This window comes from Ailuropoda melanoleuca, chromosome 2 (assembly GCF_002007445.2).
Source record: "Ailuropoda melanoleuca isolate Jingjing chromosome 2, ASM200744v2, whole genome shotgun sequence".
Lineage (NCBI taxonomy): Eukaryota > Metazoa > Chordata > Mammalia > Carnivora > Ursidae > Ailuropoda > Ailuropoda melanoleuca.
This window is the reverse complement of record NC_048219.1, coordinates 45609668-45632311: the sequence shown is the minus strand read 5'-3', so window position 1 is coordinate 45632311 and position 22644 is coordinate 45609668. Positions and strand designations below refer to the sequence as shown.

Genomic DNA, 22644 nt, shown 5'->3' with positions numbered 1-22644 from the left:
CAAAGTACTGGGCAAAGGTCTTTACCGCCATAGCTTAGCCATCAAAGCCATGAGGTTTTAAATTTAAAGCAGCAAGACTCTAGATTTAAAGGGGATAATCGGGAAAAGCTGACTATCCAACTTCATAAGTTGTCAAATGTCCGTGTATGTGACTGTAGCTGGCGTTTGGACTGGGCGGGCACATTTGGAGCCCGCGTGCAGCACGCTGCTCGGCGAGCGAACCCCTGGGATCTGGGACCAGTCAGCACTGAGGAGTGAGCCTGAAAGTGTAACTTGTAGACAATGAGCACTGTTACCCAGAAGCTTAATTCTGCCTGTTTTCCAACCTCTAAAAGTACGGCCTCTGCTTCCAAAGATGATTTTTCTGTCCCTTTCCTTGAACTTTCCTAAGATCGGGCTGTGCCTCCAAACTTAAGGGAGCCCAGAGACTGGCTTCAGAATTCCCCTGCTCACTCTCCATCACAAACAAGGAATTTCACCTGTAAATTTTCTCCTCTTCTTTCCTGTTAGTGAAAGCTTTATTTTAAAACCGTCATTAAAATATCTGCACAGAACTTCAGGAACTGGCGCATGAGGAATCCTGGCATTAGACAGGAATGAAGGCTTCATTGCTCTGTTGCGCTCTGAGCACAACTGCCTTCATGTAAACTGACGTGAGGGGTGCAATGGGGGCTGGAGAGGTCCATCAGCCTTCTTCAGGCTACCCCAGATCAGGAAAATCCATGGCCAGCATTTGTCACGTTCATGAAGGCTTGCTTTGGAAACAGCTCCAGCAAAAGTCCCCTACCCTCTTCCAGCCAGGTCACTGCCAGCGCTTCTCTCCCATGCACAATCTGGAGCAGCCCCGGGGTCCTTGATCCCTCGGGCGCTGACAGCTGCTCCCTCATCCTGCCTCAGACGCTCTGACGAGACGCGTGTGCTGGGCTGGGCTGTGCCCTCCGTCCACTTCCCGACTTGTGTCCCAGAGCTGTGCTCCTGCGTCCTTCCTCTGGCCATACCCTGAGCCCACAAATGTGCCTTGGTGCTCGGCCTCTCTTCATGTTCTCCAGCAAGAACACACGCATGCTCAGAAATGTCGAATAACAAAAATACTGCTTTGTTTTAAGATGTTGGAACATTTCTTTCTACTTACTGTTCTCTTTCCACCCACTCAGCTTTTACTCAGGAATTTTCTGATTCAAAGGGACTGAAAGAGCAGTTTGGGAGTTTACAATAGATGATATCAAGAAGGCATTGAAATGGGTTTTTAAAGTACTATGTTCCTTAGACTTAGTTTTCCATATACAAATGAAAAATGTCTGCATAAAGTGCTCAAATGCACTGAAACTATCACTGTCAAATTAACGCACAGTCATAATCCTTGGTAATTATAACCATGCCGCTAAATTCTCTATGTCTCAAGATTTGTTCTAATCGAGAACAATTGTTTCGACAACGCAGGTCATTGCATATTTGAGCTCAGAAATTTGGGACTGGTGACACCACAAGTATTTCACAAATACTGTTTGACTTTCTTATCCTGGTCATGTTTCCTCCTTCTTCAGCTTTAGATAAAGAAGTACTATGCCGGAGGTGTGAGCATAGAGGAGGAAGTATCAACTCTTCAAGACATTTTTCAAAAGAAAGAATAATTCAAATGATGTTTTGGCAATAGAGAAGTGGAACCTCAGGCAAAAACATGTGGTCTGGCTGGCATTCCTGAATATTTCACTCTGCAGACCGTGAAACCAGCCTAAGGCGAGGAGAAGGGTTGGGTTGGCTCCAATGTGTGTTTCTGAAGCCCAGGCTCACAAAACTTGCCCCCCAACGGACTGAGCTGTGTGGAACCATTCATTCATTGCAAAGACTTTATAAACATAAGCTGTATTTGTGTCTAAATATTGGGTCCACGTTGTCTATATAGTTAATGTTTTCTAAGATAAGACCCAAACCAAAAAATTGTCCATGAGCGTACTGAAATTGTCCACAAAACTGTGTGTGTGCAAAGACGTGCGTGTGAGCGTGCTTTGTCTTAGGGGAATAGATGCATATCCTTCATCATGTTCTCAAAAGGGGTCATGAGTGAAATAAGGTTAAGAATCACTGACCTTTGGGTGAGGTCCAGAAAAAACAAAACAAAACAAAGTAAAACAAACCCCAAGGGCCTCTGAGCAAAGCCTAGCTCGTACAAAGACAGCAGAAGGTGGGTGGAGGGAACAGCGCAATGAAGGTACGGAAGCCTTCAACTGGTGAATGTCTGTCCCGGATTGGAGAGAGCTGTCAGTCCCCACAAGGCAGGGTTTGTATATTGTAAATGCTTGGAGCTCGATTTGCCAAAATCGATTTTTTTGAGTCAGGGTCACACAAATGGTTCAGGTCAAGACTGTCCTTCCTAGGCAGGGTACCTGGGGGGGTGCTCAGTCGGTGAAGCATCTACCTTCAGCTCAGGTCATGATCCCGGGGTCCTGGGATTGAACCCTGGGTGGGCGTCCTTGCTCAGCGGGGAGCCTGCTTCTCCCTCTGCCGCTTTCCTGCCTGTGGTCTCTCTGTCAAATAAATGAATAAATAATCTTTAAAAAAACAAAAAAAGACTGTCTTCCCTAGCCCTTTGGGGGGGGGGGCCCGGGGGCGTGGTCTGGCTGAATTCCGAGCTTTGACCTTCACGCAGGATGGGATAAGGTGCTGATCGTTCAGATTGATCATTTCAGGAGTTTTCGGTTTATTGAAGGGAGTGGGGCAGAGACAGAGGGGGTGCAGGCAGAGACAGAGGGGGCGCCCACAGAGGGCACGTGGTTTCGGGGGCTGCACATGGGAAGGGGGGAATGGGCCTGGGGCCACAGCACTGGCCAGTAAACTGAGGCCCTCCCGCTCCAGGACAGCAGTTCACTGTGATTGCTTCCGGTAGTTAATTCTTGAAAGCCTCCCCCCAACCCCGTTTTTTAAGGACTATTTTTCAGGGAAATAAAAATCTGTGCTTAAGACCTCTCCAGCTACTCTCAGCTGACACCTCGATGATTCGATGATTCGTTAACACTGAACAAGGGCTGGGAGCAGGGAGGAAGTAGTGGGGGCTGTTGATCTCAGAACTCTCGTTCCAGCAGCATTAAAAGTTATTTTGGCCTAAATGTCAAAGGAGCAATGACCGTAGTTTTTAACTAAAAGTTTCCTGAAGGGAATCGGACAGGTCTGTGTTCTTGGATACGTAATGGGATGGGTTATCTGAGATTCTAGTGAACTTTAGCCGAGGGCTCCCGTTCTGTCTGTGGGGTGACACCCTTCCCGACCTACAGTCGGATCTGCTGGCTGGACGCCACATGTACGGTGACACACGAAGCTTCCCCCCCTCGAAAACTGCACAAAATGACTGCTTTAAAACTTGGGGTAATATTATACTGTTACCTGGGCACTTTTGTTTTAAGATTTCCATTTTTAAAAACCTCTATCTGATTTATTTTCAAATATACTACATTTCGAGGAACACTGTGGGTCAGAGGACACTCTCAGAAGCACAGGGCTGGCCGCTCTCGGGCGCCGGTGGTGAGGCCTGAGGGCCTGGCCCTCCGGAAGCTGACCTTTCTCTGCACAGAAAGAATGTTTTCTGGCTCTGTAAACAGATCTCTTTGGGAGCTTGGGAAGGAAAAAGCAGGAAAGTTTATCTTTCTCTTTCTTCTGTGTGTAAACCAGAAGAGAAAGGTGAAATTGGCCAAAGCATTTCTTTATTTTTGTTAATGAAAAAAAACAAACATCATGACTAAATGATTTTATGGGGTTTTTTAAAAGATTGTATTTATTTATTTGGCAGAAAGAGAGAGAGAGCACAGGCAGGGGGAGCTGCAGGCAGAGTGAGAAGCAGGCTCCCCGCTGAGCCAGGACTCAATCCCAGGACCCCGGGATCATGACCTGAGCCGAAGGCAGATGCTTCACCGATGGAGCCGCCCAGGCGTCCTGATTTTACTATTTACTATTTAAAGTTCAGTTGTTTATTTTTCTCTATTTATTTTCTCTATTTATTTATTTCTACTATTTACTATTTAAAGTTCAGTTGTTTATTTTTCTCTATTTATTTTCTCTATTTATTCTGATATTTTAGATCAGCTGTAGCAGTGAGAATTCACATCCAGTACCATGCTGAGCTTGGTGGGCGTTGTTGCCCAGGAGACCGCACATCGCCATCAGCGTGAGCCCCCACTCTCCTAGCCCCAGATGCTGGCTAGCGCCAGGTCTCTGCAGCAGCTTGCCTACTGCGGGATGCTGCGGGGAAACCCACGCTTCTGTCCCTTGGCGCCTGGCGTGCTGCTTCTGAGCTCCGCTCTCCTGTAGCTCATCTAAGTATCTCAATCCTTTTTGTTCTTTTCTTTTAAAAAGCGTTTCATGGAACTGCAGCCGATGCATGCTGTGATGCTAGCATGAGGCACACAGCACGGGGAGGCGACAAGTGTGTGCCTTACGCTGCAGTCACAGGGCTGTGGCTGCCACACTTCACTGTGACAACACCATTGCCTGTGTTCCCCACACTGTGCCTTTCCTCCCGGGACTTATTCATCCCATTCCTGGAGCCTGCACCACTCTCTCGCCTCTACACGTCCCTCCCCGCCCTCCCCTCTGCAACCACCAGTCTGTCCTCTGCATTCAGGGCTCTGTTTCTGCTCTTTGTTTTAGGTTCCACACAGGAGTGAAATCCTAGATATTTGTCCTTCTCTGATTGACTATGTCACTTAATATAATACCCTCTAGCTCCATCCACATCGTTGCAAATGGCAAGATTTCATTCCTAATTTGATGGCTGAGTAATAGTCCATTATCAGTCTATACCACATCTTTATCCATTCCTCTACCGATGGACATTTACGTTGCTTCCATACCGTGATGACTGTAGATAATGCTGCAATAAACGCCGGGCTGCACAGAGCTTTCTGAATTGAGGTTTTTGTTTTCTTTGGGTAAAGACCCAATAGTAGAATTACTGGGTTATATGGTATTTCTATTTTCACCTTTTTGAGGACCCTCCGTATTCTTCCCCGCAGAGCTGTACTGAGTCACATTCCCAGCGGAGCACAAGGGCTCCTCTTCCTCCACATCCTCGTCAACACTCCGTATTTCTTAAGCCTGAATGATTTTAATATTTTAAACATACACTTGTTCTTTAAAGATAGGTAGGAATGGGGACACCTGGGTGGCTCAGTGGGTGAAGCATGTACCTTCAGCTCGGGTCATACGTTCTCTCTCTCTTCAAATAAATAAAAATCTTTAAAGAAATAAGTAGGAATGGTTTTCCTCACAGGCTCATTCTTTCACCTCTGCTTTCCCAAATGATCCACGTCAGACTTGCATGTGACATAGTCAAGTCTGAGAAGGAGAAACTTCTTGGATGACAAGAGGTATTGTCCGTGCTACGTACGCTGTGTGTCAAGGAAAAGCTGGTAGTGTTTTCACTGCTTGACCTTTTTCACTTTACATGTTACCGACATACACGCAGCGACTGTGGATGTGGGGCCGCTCGGACAGCTAGCTCACTGCTCACCTCTCTGTTGACCGCTCCATCTTCGGGCTCGGCTGGCAGCTCCTTCGCTCTGTCCCTGTGGCACCCGCCTTTCTTCACCCACCACTTCATCATTCTTCCTCTGTATTTGACTTTTTTTTAGCAAGAGGCATGGATTACATTTGCATTTTTTGGACCTTCCGGTTGGAAGAACGACCCCTTGTATGAAACCCTAGTGCGGTTGAGGCTTCCCTTCTGTGAACTCTCACAAAACTCATTACCTTGAGAGAGAGTAGTGTGTCACCGTGCATGTGGCGTCCAGCCAGCAGATCCGACCAGCTTTTGGTCCGTCATATGTATTTACACATCTTTTTAGTATAGAAATTTTAAAAAGTAGTACAATGAAACGACAACATTGGAGTCCAGTTTGAGTCTATTATTTGCATCCAACCGACTATATGAACACAGGGCACGAACTCCTCTAGCTTCTCTCGGAGGTCGTGGAGTCAGAAGTCACCGGGCCCAAAGTCTCAGCTCCTCTCACCCGGCAACGGTGATGCGGGAGGCCCCGAGTGACGGGCCAGTCCCTCTGCCCGTTCCAAGTCGCTGTTATGTGATTAGTTCATTTACTTGCACATTTCTTGAACACATGCCAGGCACTGAAGTCATAGATTTTAGTATGTTTCCTGCCTTCCAGGGAGCGTGAATTCCTATGAGGAGAGACAAGTAACAACCACATGAGGTGGACTACACATGGTTATTGGCCCTTCAGAGACGTGACGGCTTCCATTGGCCTCAAGGACCAGAGCTGTTTCCTTTGTTTGGAGGGTGCTGGGGAACTACACAGAGAGAGTCACAGCTGGGGGGGCCCGGAAGGTGGATGGCGCGTGTCATGGAGGAAAAGGCAGAAGAACATTCCACGTACAGAGAAAAGCACATGCAAAGACCCTCAATAAGAAAAGACAGGGAAGACAGCGGCATTCATGGTCCAGTTCACAGAACCTTCTCGCAAGAACGTAGGCTTTGTCGGAGGGGTGAGGAGACATGTAATCATGGGGAGAAGTGGAGGATGAGTCTGGAAAGACAGCTGGAGGTTCTGAGTAGGAAAACCCGTATCTGCTAAAGAATTGCATTTTATCCCCAAAACAGCATGAAGCCAACTAGTGTTTGCAAGTGTAGCAAGAATGACCAGCACTTACATTTCGGGTCAACGTGCAAGTGTCGTCCTAACTACTTCACCCACTTTAACTTACTTCGATCTGGTACCAGTTTTACCAGGTAGGTACTGTTATCGTCCCCATTTTAAGATGATGAAGCCAATGCACAGAGAGATTGACCAAGTTACCTGAGGCCACACAGCTAGTAAGTGACAAAGCTGGTATTTGAACTAAGTAAGGGAGACTTGGGAAAAACCCCGAGAGCAATGTGTAGCGTGGCCCGAGAGAGTGGCCCAATGTCCATTCTGGGGGCCACGACAGCAATCCAAAAAAGGAGTTTATACGGAGGCAGTGGCTGGGATGGAAAAGGGTATCAGAGTCAACCTGTCTCTCATCTGCTTGTTACGGGATCCACAGCGGTCTGAGTTCTGTGGGATGAATTCATCATAGTTTGGAGCTCTGATAAAGAATGTGCATGGGACAGCATTACCGTGCTCACTGCGTGTGAGGCCCAGGCAGCTCTGCCCCACGTTCAGGGTACCACTCGCTTTGTTTCTATTACAAACCAATTTTCTTTTGGGAATACAGTTGAGCATTTAAAATGGGGCATGGTGTTTCCTCAGTGCACGAGTATTCCCAGAGAGATGTTCTTTTATATTTTCTGAGCAAATGAAACTAAGCTGCTCAGGGTCTGGCTAGGGCTCCCTGTCAGTAAGTGGCCCATGTTTTGGCAGACTTTCGGTGGGCAGTGGGCCAAATGCTAATGATTTCAGTAAATAATTTTAACCTACACACTCTCTCCTTGTTTTAGAACCTCCAGGGACTAACGACCGTGTGGATGAGGACTGATTGTTTCCGACTGTGTTCTCCATGCACCCCCCGCCCCTTCTGCACAAACTCCCTCCGGGAGGCGGGAGGGGGGACATGGGCAGGGGTTGCCCTACTCTGATGAGGCAAACCAAGGCAGCTTCCTGAATCCGTGATGACAAAGTTGGGGTTAGATGTCACGCTTGCAGTCACTGGTCTTAATTTACTTAGCTGCTGAGTAGAGAGGATATCTGTGCCTTATTCATTCAGCAAACCTTGATGGAGCACCATCACTGGCTGGGTTCTGTGCCGGGTGCTTGGAATTGGAACCAAATAAAACACAGTCTGTGACTTCAGGTTCTAGCTTCCTCACCTGTCAAGCTCCGTGCAGGAATAAGAAACCACAGCAGTCACCCTAAAGAAGAGAATCTGTGTAGGGAATTGGTTACCTGGGTGACAGACATTTGGAAAGCCAAGGGAGGCAGGGAGCACCCTGTCTGCGGGGCTGGGAAATGAGGGAACACTGCAGGACTCCTCCTTCCAGGGACCTGATGAGGCTGGGGGCTGGTCCCCACAGCCATTCCCAAGGCAAAGGGTCATCCCAGGTGCCACCACAGAAATAGGAAGCAATGTCTCGCTCATGACCCCACGGGCGAACTCCCAGGGGCAGTGGGCAAAAGGGAGGAGTTCACAGGGCTGGGGGAGGGGGCGCAGAAATGCAAACAAATCCGTCATTCTGGAAAGAGTCCAGTCTGAGCTTGAGCCAGAACTGAGACACCTGTGAGCACGCTGCAGGCTTCAGAACCAGACACCCAGAAATTGATTTTTATACTCCTGCCTCAGGGCCTTTGCTCAGGCTGCTCTATCTTCGAACACTTCTCCCCAGACATGCCCTCTTTTCACTTTTTTCAAGCCTCTCTCCAGTGTCACATCTTTGATGATTGTAATTGAAACCCATCCCCCCCCACCATCCCTGTCCTTCATCATGCCCTATTTCTTCCTAAAACATTTATCACGGTGTAAGAAAAACATTTATTAAGTTATAATAAATGAACATTTTTCATCATGTGAATAAATAAATATGTTAAATTGTAGCATAGCTTATCTTTGCCCTCCCCCTTTAGAATGCAAACTGCTCAGGGGTGGGAATTGTGTCTTGTTTACTGATGGGCCTCACGGGGTTGATGCTGTCTGGATACTTGTTGAATGAATAAATGACTGAGTGTGTGCTTAGTTGATAAAAAGGTTGCCGGCAAAAGGCTAATAAGACTAAAAAAAAAGGACGGATAAGGAAAGCACTGTGCCTGTCTAGATATTATCGGTCACTCCTCCATGCAGAGATGAGCCGCAGGTGTTTACAGACAACACTCCCAAGATGTCTCAGGCGACAAAGCCAAAGCGAGACTAGGGCCAGGGAGAGGACAACTGCAGAGGCCTCCAGGTGGAGGCCCCAGGGCTGGGGGCTTGGGCGACCCATGCATGTCCCCAGCCTGGGGAGACAGAGACAACGCACTCAGGTTGGGCTGGGTGACTCCCCGTCTCACACACTGCATGTGGTGGGTCTTTGTTGGAGCGAACAGTAAAGAGGGAGCAGAGAGAGAGGTCAGCATTGTAAATGTCGTCTCCATGTCCCCTTTTCCAGAAATTCCTCCAACATTCTTTGGGCTATACTCCTCTAATACGAAAATTCTACTTGACTGGCATGAGGAAAAAAAAGAATAAAAGACATAGAACATGACTCAAGGAAAAAAAAATACTACAGAAAAGTACTTCAAAAGTAAGTACCATGAAGCAACCAGTCTGGCTCAAAAGCACTTGCCCACCGAGTTCTCAGGTAAAATCCTAGACTCCCGAACTCAACCTCCACAGATAAGTTACTGCCTTACAAGCACGTGGAAATCACATCTGTCTCTGGGATTCAGGCTTCCACACTTTTCATTGAGTTCTTAACAATCCCCTCCACAGATCTGTGGTCTTGCTTCTGTTTTTTATTATGCAATGTTAAGGAAATTGTGCAAGGGTGGATCGTTGTGATAGTCCAATGCTCTGTACATACTTTTGTAGAGGAAAAAAGTGCATTGCTGTATTTAAGGAATCTTGCTTATGTGCAATAGGGTTGCTAGATTTTGCAAATAAAATTAGAGAATGCTCAGTTTAATTTGAAATTTACACAAACAAACAATAAATACTTTCTTACGGTAAGTTTGTCCCATGCAATCTTTGGGACACACTTATGATGCAGGCAGGCCAGGTCCGAGGACCCAGAGGGGGCCCTGCAGAACCAGCTAGGAGCATCCTTGGTATCACACAGGCTAGAAATTAAACGCAAGCCAAGAGGAAGTGAGAACAGAGTCTACGGAATAACGTAAGTGATAGAGTAGAACAGGCAGGCGTCTGGGAGACTCAGAAAGGAAGAGTTTCCCCATCGATTGGGGAATCCAGGGTGGGGTCCGAAGGAAGGCGAGTGACAGGTGAACAGGTGTTATTCCATGAATCGCGGAAAGTCGGGGGTACTGATGCCAGTATCAACCAAGGTTTGACTCTATTGTTCCGGAACATGCTCGGGTCCAGTTCTTCTGAGATGTTACCAGCTTTGGACGAAACTCAGAGGACAATGAACTTTCTTGCTTCCCTCTTGGAGCAGGAGCAGAATTTCTTGGGTCGCTCAGATGCAATAGAACACGAGTAGATGGAGCCTAACCGAGAAACGGCAGAGACGGAACTTTCTAAGACGGAGCGCCTTCCACTCCCTACTTCACTTACACTAAAAATAACATGAAATTCAAATTTAACTGGGCAACCTGCATTTTATCTGGGGACTCTATGTGCAGGGTATATTTCTGGGCGGTGAGTATTTGTAATGTGGAGAAGGTCTGTCTCAGGACAAAAATACAGAGGAATCACAACTAACTTTCTATGCTTCTGCCATGCCTACTCAAGGCAGATGGAACTGACCTGTACGTTATCACTCGATCTTAAAAGTTTTTAAGAGAGTGCCGAAGGAAGTGACTCCTTTACTAACTAATCAGGAGACTCTTGCACAGAAGGCATATTCCTCTTTTTTGTTCTTTTTAATGTCAGATCTATGTCCACCGTGGGGCTCAAACGTGCCTCATCCACTGAGCCAGCCAGGCGCCCTGTCACGCTCCCGTTTAAGGCACTCATCCGTTGTTTTTACAGGGAAAGCTTTGCCTTGAACTGCCCAGCCTGTAGCTAATTTCTTCTTAGGAAGTAAGTTTGTATCATTGAGACTCAGAGCTGAAAAGTCATTTTGTTATTTACCTAGTGGTAAGATTTTCAAGTCAAGAGTAGAGCTGCGTGTCTACTTCTGTTACCGAACTGTGGAGTGAACCCTTTATTCACGAGGAAAGGCTTGCTTTACCAGCCCTGCTGGGATGAAGCCGGTGAAGCTTTCACTGGCACGAGCATTTCTGCTTAGCTGTGAAGCCATGGGGAGGAAAACACAGCGAGGTTTGTGTTCCAATCACATGTGTGGAATGCTTGTAGCGTTTGCAGAAAGATAAGCAAGGATCGGCGTTTACAGTTATCAGCTTGTATTAAAAGTCCTTCAGGAAAGGACCTACCCAAGCTTTCCAGTGAATGAGTATCATACCAAGTTTCCCTGTGTTTTACAGGTGGGATTTCCATTGGTGTCAGTCTTAAAGAGGTCTGAAGTAGAAATATCTGATTATTATACAAGGTGTCCCTGTGGAAATCACAGGTTTCTTTTGAATTCCATAGGAGACGAGGTGAATGAGGCCATATTTTATTTCTATTTATAAATGTTTACTTGCAGAGGATATGAACTTGTGTTGAACATATTTTTATGGGTATAAAACCTATAAACCTAGACTAAAATTAGATTTAGGGGACCTGGGGAATGGAGAGTTACTGTTTCATGGTTCTGAAGTTTCAGTTTGGGAAGATGAGAAAGCTCTAGAGATGGATGGGGATGGTGGATACATAACATTATGCATTTGAACATGGCTGGAATGGTAAATTTTATGTTTTATGTATTTGACCACAAGAAAAAAAGTTAGACCAAACTATCAAAGGTTATGTTTTTTAAATATTCCAATCAAATTGAAACATTTCTGGGGCAGATCCCCCAGGCTACACATTTGGAAAGACAACACCACCTTAAATGTCATGAGTCAACTTTCACTTTAAACGGTATTATTGAATCACGGAAGATTGAGATCCTCATAAAAAAATACCTCCCCTTTAGAACCCTGCAGCCCACTTGAAATTATTCATTGGAGAGCACTGGCTGACCTTATCCATCAATACATAATCTTTAATTAACATGACTTCACAGTAAGCAGTTTGTATTCCAAGGAGCATGCTGTTCTGATTGCCTCCAACTACAGACTAGTTTATTTTGCAACAAATTAATAGTGACTGTTTGCAAAGGGACGAAGGCACAGCTGCGGACCTAACTGCTGCTAAGGATGGTGATGCTGGTTGATCTCGATGAACAAATACAGATGAGAAAAACACCCACGTATGAAGGAGAGAGAATATGTATAGAAAGTGTAAATACACTTTTTAAACTAACCTTACTAGCTCTGTTAATTTACCCATTTATCTGTCTGAGCCAGTTGGTGGGTACAGAGGACATTTTTCCTTAAAACGTTCTCTCCTGGTTCCCTCCCTGCTGGATGTGTTTCCCACCGTCACTCACAAGTCCGGCCGGTGCCAGAGCCCACGAGGCGGGTGGCTCGGGAAGCTCAGCAGCACACTTGGGATGGTTGAAACTGTTTGACTCTGGGAAAACCACTACGTCCAAGTGGACTTCTGTTCTCCCCTGTGCGTAATAATGACTTTGGAATACATGGTTTCCCAGCTCCCTCCCATGCACCCTGTGGTTACTGCGGCAGTTTTCCTGAAAGGACCAGGCAGCAGCGCAGGTGTGCAAATCTTCCTCCTGTCATTGGATGGGAGGACAAGCTGGCTCCGGAGCTCTGGTGAGAAGAGATGGGTGCTGCAGGGTGAGCAGGCGACCTGTATCTTGTGAGTTGCTATCTTGTTGCTTCATTGCTGGGAATAGAAACCTACTAAAACTAACCCTAGGAAAATAGGGACTTTGTTGGAAGGACACAGAATCTTATTTTTAAAAAGATTTTTGAAATTTATTTTTTGGGGGGGGAGCTGCAAAGGGAGAATCTCCAGCAGACTCTGCACTGAGCGGAGAGCCTGACACCGGGCTCCATCTCAGGACCCTGAGACCATGACCTGAGCCGAAATCAAGAGTCGGATGCTTAACAGACTGCGCCCCCCCCATGCACCCCAGAAGGACACAGAATTTTAATACAATTGAGGACAGAAAGTGTAGCTGGACCTCACCAAGGGACTGGAAATGAAAACCTCGCAGGTGGGGACTAAGATGAACATCTCTCAGGTAATCCTATCTTCTCTCTTCCCTTCAGTTTCCTCCCTTTTGCTCTACCCGCCTCAGACATCTTGCTTATGCCTAACCTGATTCTAGGTCCACGTGACATTTCTATCTCAACATGAGACACCAATTGGAGTTCCAGTTATGACCAAAATCCTCGCAGGAGACTCAAGATATTGGAGTTTGTGATGGTTCTACTGCAGTTTGCTGTGGGGGTAAGTATGGACCATTTGGCTCAGTGCCCATTCAGGAGGGGCTCTGAGAGCACATAGTCTTAAGCAAGGGTGTGCTGTGGGTGTTTGCAAGAGTAGAAGCCTTCTCTGGCTAGTCAAGCAACAAAATGTTTGGAAGTACACAGGGGTACCTCCTGCAATCAAAGGAGATGTGGCAGGTCCTGGGTCCTTGGCAAAGGGTGTTAAAAGATCTTTTCTTTAGGGCACTGTCATTTATGTGATGGCTCTAAGGGCTATCCTCTGTGTTTTCCAATGTCATATTTTAAATTCCTGGGGGTGGGGGAAGACTCTAAATGGCCTGGTTTAGGATGTGTCCGTTTCTGGATTAATCTGTTTCACAGGGCATGATAGTAGGACCAACTTGCCCACTTTCCCCAGCACTATCCCAGTTTAAGCACCCAAATTCCAGTGTTCTGGGATCCCCCTCAATCCTGGGCAACCCAGGATGTTTGGTCACCCTAGAATACGGTCACTTGTATATGGATATATGGCTCTATAAGGGATTGCCCTGTGTATTAGGGCCATTCCTACAACCAACCAACGAACCAACCCATTGTGGTGACCTATACCAAAACATTTCATGGAATGCCTGTTACATTCTACTTCTTGGTGCCCCCACCCCCAAAATCTTTTCATTCCTTCAAAGTTATACTTCTCTACCAGATGATGGTGTTGTTTCATATGCCACCACAAATGGACTGCTTGCCTCCCCAAGGTCGGGAAACCCCAAACAGTGCCCTTCTACTCCAACCAGACGGGATGTTGTGGCCTCCAGGTAGAGACTTTCTCCATGACCTCCATTCTTTCTGTTCTTCTGTAACAGTCCGATCTGTGCATGTCACAACATACCCTGCTGCATGCAAAAGGAAAAGAAAAATTGCTGTCATGCTTTTTCTTTCTAAAAAGGAAAAGGGGGGGGGCTTGCTGTGCAAGAAGGCATTTATTAAACACTAGTAGCAAGCAAGAAAATAACTAAATAGAGCCAACAATACTCATTACTGTAGCCGGTAATGAATTTCCTCCTCAGCCCATTCTGTGCTTCCCTGTGGCTTCAGCAGGCATCTCGCTCGGTGGGGGTAGCTTGCCCAATGGGGTGACCTGACGGGTGAGAGCCCTGTGGTCCTGCCTTACAGGACTACAGTCCTTGACTGCCCGTTTTTGCATCTGGGTTTCGCAGTTTTGGAAACGCACCCTCGAGGGGGAAATGTTCTGTCCACAATCTTTTGTATTTTTCTTTGATGACCAGGTCCATGACGCTAGTGAACTCCTGACTTCGTCTATTACCCTAGCGAACCGCCCTTCCCTGCGGCAAGGAGTCCGAAGTCCAAGTTCCTTGGTTCCTTAGTACAAGGAACCGTGGTCCGGCTTGCCTCGGGAATCGGCACTCGCCCCTGGCTCCGTGATCTTCGACCTTGCAGCGGCGGCTGCGCCCCCAGCTCCCCGGTGCAGCCCCCGGGCTCCCGATGCGCCCCCAGCTCCCCGGAGCAGCCCCGGGTCCCGCGATGCGCCCCCAGCTCCACGGTGCAGTCCCCCGTCCCCCGGCTCCCCCGCGCTGCCGGGCTGTCTCGGGCGCCCCTCTCCCTGGCATGCACTCTCGCCTCGTCCGGCCGTCAGCTAGCAGCCATCGCTGGCGCAGATCACCTCCCGCCCCCGGCCCGGCGCCCCCTCCGCAGCACAGCCCCGCTCCCGGCCAGCACTGTGCCCAGCCCGCGGAAGTGTATGTGACCTCCCGCCAGGCTGAGGTGCTCGGCCGGCGCACAAGGCGCGTGGGCCGACCCGGCCTCCGCCGCGGGAGACAGCGCCTGGGGAAGGGAGGCCGCGGGGAAATCCATGCGGCCCTCCGCCCTCGCCCCCTTCCAGCCCCGAGATTGGGACGGGACTTCCGGTCCCGCTCTCAGACGCCTTCCGGCGCGAGGCGGAAGCCGGCTCCGGGTCCGCATTGGGGCCGGCGCGTCCCGGGGCGCCCGTCTCCTCAGTGGGCGCGTCTTGGCCCCGCCGCCGCCGCCGCCGCGCCGCGGGACGGGGAGACCGGGTAGGGATGCGGCGGTCGGGGCACCCAGCGGGGGCGGAGGGCGAGCCGGGGTCCCGGGCTTGAGGGAGGCGAGCACGGTCGGGGGCCGCCGGCGCGGGTAGCCCCGAGGGCACGTGAGGGGTGCGGGTGGCGGGGGCAGGGGGCGCGGGTGACCCCGGGCAGAGGGTGCGTTCCGGAAGGCGGGGGCCCGGACGAGGTGGGCCGCGGGGCGGCGCAGGGGGCTGGCGGGGAGGGTCAGCCGTGGTCCGGGGGTCGCGGAGGGTCGGGAAGGTGGCCAGCCTCCCGCTGCTGGACGCCGAGCTCGTAGGGCCCCCTTACCGGGTGGTGCTGGCACCCGGGGCGTGTGTGTGTGTGTGTGCTCACCCTGTGCGGGTCTCGGGAGTAGAGCTCGCATTCCTGGGGAAACGTGGACTGTTCTCTGCCCGGGCCACTTGTGCCGCTCTCTTTGTCAGACCCGTAAGGTCACGTATGATTTGTAGTCGTCTGCCCCCGCGGTGGGGCCGGGACCCCCACCCCCCGACTGCGCCGGCCAGGCGCCCCTGAGACCCCGAGCGGGCAGCAGTCCGGGTTGTCTCATCGCCTCCGTCGTGCGGTGAGCTCCTGAATGCCTCACAGCTGCAGTGGGACTCACTCGGGCTCTGCTTAACCGACACGTTTCTACCAAGAGTTAGCCTCTTGCTTCAGTTCTTGGTTTAACTAGAAAGCGAAGCTTTACCGAAGCCTGCATCCAATTTCGACGAATTCCTAAGAATTTACTTAGATTTTATTTCTGCTACGTTGCCATTGACAGCGTGTTAACAGATATTAATGACCCAAGATCTGTTGTTATATATACACATTCAGTTTTCTTTAGTGTCCAGTGAAGCGTGTGGGCTTGTTAGAGCATTACCGGAGGTAATCATTATTAATTTCAGTTATTGTCTGCGTTGTATATATGTTTTATTGGCTGCAATTAATGTGCGCTTCCCCATCTACATCGTGTAGTGTCTCTCGTAAGTGTAAGTACAGAGTCTCCTGGCTGCGAGCAGCGGGTACGCAGACTGGGCAGGGTAGCTAGGGACAGCCATCACATTGTGGTTGGTGGAGGGTGATGTCTGATGAGCCCTTGCTTGTTGCAGGTGTTTGCTATTTTAAGTGTTTAACTTTTTTATTTTTCAAATTACTGTTGTGGTGCAGGTAATTTTTGGATCTGATTTGGTGGTCTCGCTTGCACCAATTATTACATAAACTAGAATGTTTTATATTTATTGGTGCCTTAGTGTCTTGCTAGCTTATAAATTCCTCCCACAGCCCCAGTTTTTGGAGTATACTTGACAAATAAAAATTGTATCTCTGTAAGGTCTACAGTGTGATATACATTGTGAAATGATCGACACAGTCAAGCTGATGACAGATCATCACCTCACGTACTTTATCATCTTTTTTTTTTTTTTTTGGTGTGGTGAGAACAGTTATAATCTACTCTCCTCCAGATTTCAAATTATAATATTAGTAACACGTATAAACTCCTGATGCACTTGTAAGTCTGTGCTTGAGTTACATAGTTGTGATTTCCTTATATTTAGGGACACAAGGGATATTTACAAGTGGAAAGCCTGAATAATTTCTCAAATTAGAAAATGAAAAGATGACACTGATTTTTATAGTTATTGAATTAACCACTGTGTACATTTCTATATATATCTTAATCTCATTTCTTTAAATTAGACAATATTATTTTTCTGATAAGGCATGTCCTGAATTTTCCATAAAATCTTGGTTTAAAAAATGTATTCTTCCCCCTTTCCCTTGGCTTTTGGGAGATAAAGCACTTGAGAAAGTATGCAGATCTTTAGACTTTAGTTTGGGTAGAGGAAATGCTTGTTTTTGAAACACAAGAGCTCGCCTTCTGTGGCAGGTTTCTAGTTATATGTCTGAATGCTATATTTGAAATTTGATTGCTCTGTGTTCTGGATAATCTTTGGAATTTTTGTTCTTTGTCCTAATTGAGTAAATTTTTCAGCTTTTATAGATAAAATCTATGTGTTATTCTGTAGGATTTAGATACATTCTACAGTTTAACCAATAGTGGAAATTGTTTATGAGGGTGCAGCAAATTACTAGTTATTCTTATGGATTTATGATTTCTTTTTGTTTCTGCTATGGGAAAATACGAATCTGTGCTTTTCAGGAACTACTAAACAGTGATAGCCCAAACTCTGTTTTTGTTTACACCTATTTACACAGTCTGTGTTGGTAATATATGAAGTAGTTTGCTATATTGAGTTTTTTGGTTCGGTGTTCTCTGATTGTTAGTTTTATAATTAAATAGTCCATTCTCAGTTATCTGTACCGCCTAGTTAGAAAGGCATTCCCTGCCATTTGATGGAATCAGGGGAATTTGTTACTGCTGAGGAATACTGCTTCTGGACAGGGAGAGTCCAAGGAGAATGTTAATTTTCTGCTGTCTTACCACCCAGCTGCCTTCTCTGTAATGGCCGTCAGCCAGGTTGACCAAGGCATGACCACCCCTTCTTTTAGTAGGACTTATGTCCTTTTTCTTCTGCTGAGTTAGACCTTTCCTCTCAGTGACTAAGGTGACCTGGCCTCAGCGTGACTTGGGATCAGAGCGGCCCAAAGGCCTGCAGTCCTATTGCTGTAGCCTTGTTCATTCTCCCAAGTCAGATCCCATAAATCTTGGCAAATTTTCCACCGTCCAGACACTTCGTTATGGCTGTGAACCATTTGTTTACATTATTATTGTTTAAAAAATAGTTTTAATTCTAAATCATAATGGGTCGGATTGTATAAATGGACTGTACTTAGTTTTGCTTAGAGTGCGGCATCACATTATACATGAGCTTTCCTATTAAAATGATGCAGTTGGAGATACTACAGAAAATACACTGATTGCCATTAGTCTTTGCTCTTACTACTTTTCTTTGTTGGTTTGCTTTAATTTTAGATCCTCATGAAAAGAAAAACTGTCAAATAAAAGATGTGGGGGAGGCAGCCATTACTGGTAACGTGTTAAGAGGTGGTGGTGGGAGCTGTCTCTGGTGGGTGGGAGTACCTTAGCCCTGACATTGTTTAGAATTGCCAGTGCTTGGTGATAAGAAAGAGCAGAAAGACAGTTGGCTTCATTGTGGTCGAGTACCCTACAGACCGTGCACTCCTTTATTTGCCTGCAGGGGGCAGAAAGAGAAATCTCTGCTACTTCTCCCACCTTCATGAGAATGACCTGGGAGAGGCTCTTGAAGTCAAAAGTTTACATGGTAATTAGGAATCATGGAAAGGCTTGAGGGAAGGGTTGAAATGTGAATAAAAAAATAAATATTGAGGGGCGCCTGGGTGGCGCAGTCGTTAAGCGTCTGCCTTCAGCTCAGGGTGTGATCCCGGTGTTCTGGGATCGAGCCCCACATCAGGGCTCCTCTGCTATGAGCCTGCTTCTTCCTCCCACTCCCCCTGCTTGTGTTCCCTCTCTCGCTGCCTGTCTCTCTCTGTCAAATAAATAAATAAAATCTTTAAAAAAAATAAATATTGAGGTTTATTTTAGCTTTGGTGTTTATTTTCAATATTGAGAAGAAGAAAGCGTGGAGACTGATGAGAAGACCAGGGAGTATATGTGAGTGAACTTGCCTTAATTAAAGCGGAGGACAGAGGGCTGACCCTAGGAAGTGATGCGTTACCAAGTTCTAGACTTTACCACGAGAGCTAAGGACTATGTAGATAAGGACTATCAGAGTCAACACCTAATATTTTAAACTTTAAGTGGTGACTCTTTCACAGTGATTGAATAGAGTTGCAAAAATGAAAATAGTACAAGGAACCACCTGTATGCATTTTATTTGGATTCACCTATTAACATTTTACCCATTTGCTTTATCATTTAATAACAAGAATGCTTTTTTTTTGTTTAAAGTAATCTCTATACCCAACATGGCCCTTGAACTCAGGACCCCGAGATCAGGAGTCACATGCTTTTCTGACCCAGCCAGCCGGGTGCCCCAGGTAGAATGCTCACATGAAATATATTCCCAAATAGACCTGCTAACTTTATTTTTCTTTCCTAACAAACAGTTAATTGATTGGCTCTAATTCACGCAGTGCTAGTGCTAGAAAGTACGTTGGTAGACAATCTGATCTGACTCACCGAAGGGTGGTGAATGTTGACCAGTCCAAGACCAGTGCACTTTGATTTCCAGACCTCTATAGCCTCTTCCAAATTCTTATCATCCTGTCTGGGGTTATAATTCCTATGTGTGTCTGTTGCTTTGTGGCTTATACATTTTCATTTGATCTCAAAAGAAGCATGTAAATATTCTAAGACCTACCTGATCTTGCTTACATTCATTAAGTCTGCCTCTTTTCTTTTTTTTTTTTTTTTTAAGATTTATTTATTTAATTGAGAGGGAGAGAGAGCATGCATGGGGGAAGGAGCAGAGGGAGAGAATCTCCAAGAGACTCCCTGCTGAGCGCAGAGCCTTGATCTCAGGACCCTGAGATCATGACCTGAGGCAAAACCAAGAGGATTTTGGCTCAGTCAAATCAAGGCACTCGACTGACTGAGCCACCCAGGCACCCCAAGTCTGCCTCCTCTTAATCTCTAGTCCTTGGTTATTGAAAACAGCTCAACAGTTAATATCCTTCTTAAGCAAGTTTAACCTGTTTTGTAATAAATGCCTTGTTAACACCTCTGATAAGACTATTTTTACACCTTTAGGATGTCTGCCTAGAAATATTCTATGTCTTTTGTCCATTCACAGGGCCTTATGTTGGTTGATCTTTCAAGATTCTAGGTTTTTCATAGCCTTTTTAATGTGTGGTGAGCAGAGCTTAGAAGAGTCTGACTAACGTAGGATAATGACTGATCGTTTATGTGAAAATTATTTATGGAGAGCTTCTCTTATCTAGTCACTTGGTTCTTAGGGCAGGACAGGTAGGATCGCTTGTCAGAGATGGAAATCCTGAGCTATAGAAAGGTTTGGTGACTTGCCTGATGTCCTCTGGAACTAGGCTGTGTTGGACCTGGAATGCACCCCCCATTCTTCTAACCCTAAATCCGTATACCCTTTATCCCGATTTACTTGTTCTGCATTTCACTTTTAAGCCCTTCTGTATCACATATTTTTGAACATATTTTAGAATCCCGTTGGCTTTCTTGTTTCTTCTGTCTTTTCTCTGAACTTGGTGGGAGGGGAGGAGGCACTGACTCTACTTCATCTTTGTCTTCTTCACTTGACGTAGTAGCATTGCAGGATTAGAGTGGACTGGTAGCGGTCATTTAATCCAATCTTCCACGTAATTTGGATCCTCTCATAACTCTTCCCTTCCCGGAGTCTTTATGGCCCTTGCAGGAAAACTTAGAGTAACAAGGTGTTCACCTCTTTCTAATCAGCCGTGGTTCATTGTTGGGAGGCTCCAGTTATAAGATTATTTTTTTTACTTAAAACAGATCCAGATTACCTATTGTGGTTTTTATCTATTCGTTTTAGTTATACCTTCCAGAGCAACATGGAAGATCTATGTTCTCTTTGCAATGTAAAATTTTGTCACGTATTTAAGGATAACTGTCTCTTCTCAAGTTAAATATTGCCACTACCTAGATCTCTCACCATCCTGATCATACTATTCTGGCTGCACTAGGTTGGCAGTATCTTGAAAATATGGCTTCCATAATTGTCTACACTATTTTAGACATCTGATCAAGGCAGCAAGGGGGAGAACCGTTACTTCCTGTAAGGTTCTATTACTGCACGTTCAATATTATTGAAGTCCAAAATTACATTAACATTTAAGAAGACACATCTTACTCTTATATTAAGCATTTGGTAAGTCAAAGCCCCCCAAATTTTCATGGGAAATCTGTTAGTCTGGTCCCTGTACCTATGCAGATGGTTTTTGAACTGAATCCCAAGACTTGACATTTATTCCTGTTAAATTTGATCCTGCCTGGGTCTCAGAGGTCCAGCATTTCATCCTGTAGTGATCTATTTTGGTCTCAGTTTTCTAACTCACTTATCCTTTTCAGCTTTGTCTCTTAGATTCATAATACTGACTTCTTCAAGCTTGCGTGGAGCCAGGGCTGGCTTTGGATTGATGATAGCTACATAGCTCATGTTCCTCATAGGGCTTAGAGGCAGGTCTTCTGTGGGTAATTTTATGCCAGGTTTTCTGCAGAGAAATGTGACAAGTGATGGTTCTCTGGATGTGGTGCCCTTATTCCCTTGGAGACCCAAGAATTACTTAGAGGCCATCCCAAAGTTTGTGTTGGGTTTTCTGCTCCCTATCACTCACTTTCACATGTGTGTCTCTGAAGAATGGAGAAAACAAATCATTGGAATTGTGCTTCCACATACCTGGCTCTCTCCCAGCCCTCCAGATGGAAGGCTACCACTTAAACCTGGAGTAGTTGAAAACTTGGTTTAAAGAAGTATCTGGGACCTGCCATTTCTTATGTGCATGATTTTGCTTGGAGTTATAGTCTTTGAGCTATATATGAACTCTTATCCATACTCTAAACTTATCCAGACTTAAAAACTGCCATGAACTATAAAAGATTTAAAAGAAAGACTTACAGAGGGAAATGGTAATTAATGTTCTTGGGAACTAGGCTTGCCAATGGCCTCAGTCTATTATTGTAATGGAGATATATCATTATGCATATGGATCATATGTAAATCGACATAGATTGTATTAGAGCTTATTTTCATTTTCAGTCAATGTCAAACCTTTAAATCCCAAACTAGTAATCTCTTATATAGATTCATTTTTTTAAGCTTTAGTTCAAATCTTAGTTTTTTTAAAATCTCCATATTTTTAACATTAAAATGGTTTAAAGCTAAGTCTAGACTTGAGGAACATCTATCAGTTGGTGAGATTAATTCTGTATTTACTAGGGGAGTTAGACATGAAACAATTGAGTTTTCATTGAGTTAGGAGCAGAACTGGAGAGGACGAGGAGGAGCCCTAACCCGAGTTCAGGATACCTGGGTGCTGGAAGTAGCCGTGCTGCTAATGGGCTGTGACTGGTGGCCTCGGAAACGTCCTGTCCTGTGAAAAGTTAAGGGGTCGATCTCATCAGGGTTCTTGTTTCCCCCAGTGTTACCCCAAACGTGACAGGTAAGCCCCTCTCAGCTGCCGCTTCCTGATTCCTGTTGTGGGAAGTCTGTTCCCTGCGGGAAGAGTGGCTGGATTACATGGCCTCCAGGCCCCTTTCAGCTCTGCTATTCCAGGGCTGTGTGCTGCCCACTACCGGAGTTAGCGGTCACATGAGGCTACCTGAAAAGTGCATTTCTTCAGTCACACTAAACCTCCAGGCCGAGGCTCGCATGCCACACGGGGTCACCACATCAGCCAGTGTGGATGGTGGGTATTTCTGCCCTCTCAGTGTTTGGTTGCGTGCTGTTCTGTCGATGCTGTTCTAGGGCCTGCTTTGTGTGAAGTAGGGACAGATCTCAGGAACATAACTTAATGGGGAAAGTGGACTCACTGAGGATAGTCTTTGTGTCTGGCGAGCAAGGGCAGCTGCCTCAGTGACGGCAGGGCTCTTTCACTGACTGTTAATCACTGGCAGTTCCCTT

At 46.4% G+C, this 22644-nt stretch overlaps 1 long non-coding RNA gene across 1 annotated transcript in view; it reads left to right on the top strand.

The window, feature by feature from the left end:
- The first annotated feature begins 14957 nt into the window (after positions 1 to 14957).
- LOC117800997 overlaps positions 14958 to 22644 on the top strand; it is a 31838-nt gene continuing 24151 nt past the window's right edge. Inside the window, exon 1 of the long non-coding RNA XR_004623275.1 lies at positions 14958 to 15082. This is a non-coding gene — a long non-coding RNA (uncharacterized LOC117800997). The remainder of the gene's footprint in view (positions 15083 to 22644) is intronic.